Raw genomic sequence first — 4067 nt, forward strand, 5'->3', positions numbered from 1 at the left:
AAAACAAGTCAGCAGATAATTTAAAAAACCGCTACATCAGAACCTACCTGAATGGGGGTCTAAAGAAGGTTATGAAAAGTAAAACCTATCTAAAGATGAGAAGATAACTGTTTCATTGTGCTCTTTCTGTTAGGTTGGCTGGAGTGCATGGATCTACCCTACCTGCTCGACATGGATCAGTGGTTAACGCGAGAGCCTGTTGACTGAAAAATTCATGATTCAAATCCAACCTGGACATCTCGACTGCTCCTGTCTAGACTTGGACAGTATCTTATCCTCCGTGATTCCTTTGAGTGGTATGGCAGCTAGGCACCGAAATCGTGTTACCACTGAACTATTATTAATTATTCTTACCTCCCTTTGTTCACAATTTACCTCCGGCCCGTTTAAGATATTCGGTTTTCACTCAGTGTTCTTTGAAAATAAGTCAAGCAATAAAATGAGAACTAATTTGTCAGGATTAAGATGACCACGCGTGAATTGCCTATAAGGGACATCTTACTTATTCGTTGTGACAGAACGGATGAGTGAATCATCACATTTATAAGACGAAAACCCCACTGAATAGTCTGTCCCAACGAATGAACAACGCAGTCAATAAGACTCATGCCGGGTAAACAGACTTTGCAATCAAGTCCATTCAAGAGACCGACGCTGATTAGGAGTAAGTCTGAATGCACAAACAGGTGTGTTTTGATGACAGCACGTATCCATTTACGAGGAACCACTTGAGGCCATTCCAACTTGTTCACACACTCACACAAACATACCCACATTAAAGCCGCCTCCAAAACAATGAGTGAAGATGCATGCGAGCAGCGTCGTAAAGGATGTTAGCACGTGTGGGAGTTCGGAACGGCATTTTGGTGAAGGGCACACTCATGATAGCTGACCACACATCCACAATACTAGGCAATCCTATATCGTCTTCATTTCGCCCCATCAACCCGCCGCTTGGGCATCCCATCATGACCCCTCACCTGGTAAGAAATACTGCTCTTAAGGATACACCAGTATTCAGCAAACGACTTTCGTTGATCAAAGTCGACACGTGCCTTCCATACGGCATTTCCAATGTTCCTAAAATTCAAATAAAATTAGACTACTGCCTAATCCCAAGTAGTCATAAATCCCCGTAAAATTGTAGCCAGTGTCCCAATGGAGGCGAGTCCGGAAAAAATTCAGTTTAACATAAATGATGCTGGCAATGAAGTACCTCTATTTCGTAAAAGATGTCGGCGAATATACTGATGGAGGATAGCTGGGAAACTCAGAGTAAATTCACCGCAAGTTGTACGCCTCAAGTATGTCAATTATTTCATTAAGGTTCCCATTGGTGGAAGAAATGTAGAATTTTAACACATTGTCGTCTTGCTCATATCCCATTGAACGTAGGGTTTGGATAGCTAGAGCCATTCCTGCATTGTCCACAGTGACCTCCTGAACTGGCGAAAGGTTTGGCGTAGACCATGCATGAGTTAGTCTTGCAGAAGTGGTAGCTTGACTGTGAACGTTGGAATATGGTGGACCATTCATCTCAGTGGAGGGAGCCATAGTTTGTGTTCTTGAAAGGGTTCCGAACCATGGTCCGTGTGAATATTGGTTGGACGGCCGTGAAGGTAGTGCACGTGAACTCTGTCTTCGAGGTAACCAGTTCGTATGTCTGCGAGACTTCCGTTTTTCTACCGTGCCTAGAACATTCATATCGTACGGTGTTTTGCCGAAGAGTTTTGAAGGGTCCTTTTTGTCTACTGTAACGTAGATTCGAACGGTTTCTTCGGAGTCACCGTTAGACTGTAACTTGTTTAGCAAGTTGGAAAGATCTTCGTCACATCCTATCCTGACGTAAGTGCTTCCATCTAAAGTGGGATGACAGGAAATTTGTCTGTTTTTTTTTCAAAAAATACACAAGATTTTGCAAGCGAAGAGACTGTCAGTGGTTCAGGTACAGTTATTTGTTTATTTGCCCGCTGACATGAGCGTTTTGGTTGCAAAAGTTTCAACACTACTTGAAAGGAAATCGTCAGTAGGCTGATGTGTTATGCGGGTAGGAGTATATCAAGCAGTTGCGTGTGTCTGCTTAAAAACTTACCATTAGCTGGACCTGACGTTCGCTACACAACAACGCGCAAACGATGATGAAACACTTATAACCAAAGTGCCCGGGTTCAGCGAGCGAACCAGGTGAATTACTCGGACAGCCTATCCAACATACTAATTTCATTGCGTATTTATTCGTATGTGTGAACTAGATTGGGCACCTTGGCAATTAAACTACCAATATGCACTGTGTAGAAAACTCATAACGAACAAGCCGTTCATCAGAGGACCAGCAAAAAACCAGCAGAAGCTCGTACATAATTGACGATTTGTCGGACATGAAACCACTAATTAGAGTTTGGTCAGTACGCTGGATCAGTCGGTGGCCACATTAACCTGCGCGCACGAAACGAGTGACAGCTTCGCGCGTGAATAAAGGATGGTAAACAGAAGAACGAAGAACTTAATCGGAATGAGGTCAGAGTACGCGTGACTGAACTTAGAGTCTATCGCTACTGATCTCATTTTCTGTTGCGAACATCTGAAAAGTGGAGAGCGTTATTGTCAACAGCCAAACAGTAATAGTAATAATAACAGCAACAAACTGCAAACAAATACGAACTGTTTTATCAACATCCTGTGGTGTCCCACGTTCTTACATTAACTGGCAGTAAAATCATAATATTTATGCCATACTATGCAAGTTGTTATGTGTGCGTATTTTGTAGATACCAGGATTTCTACGGCTTAAGACTAGGATAACAGCTGACTATTTCTGAAAGCTATATATATATATATATATATATGGCCATCTTCCCAAGTGAGTCCCTCACCCAGAACGATTCGACCATTCCTAGCTGAGGATCTCTTCTAGGGAAGGGAACAGTTCCATCGACCATACCGACAAATCACAAGGTACTATGTCTAGTTTCAATTATAATAATACCAGGATACATCGATTTAATGTGGCAACATGATTCCCAACATGATATTGGCCAAGTTTATTGTCCCTTGAATGTTGTTACCGGTGAAAAAGCTAGGAGAGCTGCACTGAACTGTTAATAGGTACTCTCCTTTGGGTCAAAGCTTGCACCTCCTAAAACATCAGAAGTCAGAAAATATTTATATGTGTGAGTTCGCCAGAAGAGGAGTTTGTTGTGCTGACATGATATTAATGCAATTACTTATTGTCACATTGAAATATTTGGTAATTGATCAAGTGGCTGTTGATCTGTTCGCCGAGCTTAGCAATTGATTTGCGAACGTTTCGTCAACATCCGAGGAGAAATCTTCAGTGCGCTGTTCGTTGGGTAGTTCCTCTCTTCGTGCCTGCGTTTATATAGTTTACAAAGGGCAGCCTTTGTGCTGTAACCTGGATTCTGTTTGGTCCGATCTTAATCTGTGTTGAGTTGTGGTTTGTATTTCTTGCCGTCCATTGTTGTCTCTTTCGGTTGGCCCGTTCTTGATCTGTATTGCGCCGTGGTCGGCTTCTCTGTTGGTTTGTGGCGTTGCCTCCTATTTAGTAGCTTGCTGTCCGATTGATTTATTCTTTGAGTCCTTGTTCGGCCTCGGGTTCTGTGGTTCTGGATTTCCTTTGTCCTTAGAGGCTGGTAGGCAGGATCAATATCAATGCGCCTGTTTATTGCTCCATCAGTGGAATACCACGCCTCCATGAACTCGCGTTCTTTCTTTGTTCTTGCCTGGCCCGGTATTCTGACGTTATTCCAATCGAAATGGTGTCCTTCCCCATCTTCGTGTGCAGAGATGAGAGAGAGTTGTTCATGTCTCCTGGTGGCGAGCTTGTGTTAGTTGATTCTGGTTGGCAGTTTCCTCCCTGTTTGTCCCACGTAGTGTTTTTCACAATCGTTGCATTGAATTTTGTAGATTACATTTGTGTTTTCCATCGCATTAAGTGTCCCCTTTGGTTTTGATAGTGCTCTCCGCAGCGTGTCAGTCGGTCTGTGAGCAACCTTTATGGCATGCTGTCGTAGTTTCCTGTCCGTCATCTCCGTAATGTTTTTGATATT

This window comes from Opisthorchis viverrini, assembly GCF_000715545.1.
Source record: "Opisthorchis viverrini unplaced genomic scaffold opera_v5_167, whole genome shotgun sequence".
Taxonomy (NCBI): domain Eukaryota; kingdom Metazoa; phylum Platyhelminthes; class Trematoda; order Opisthorchiida; family Opisthorchiidae; genus Opisthorchis; species Opisthorchis viverrini.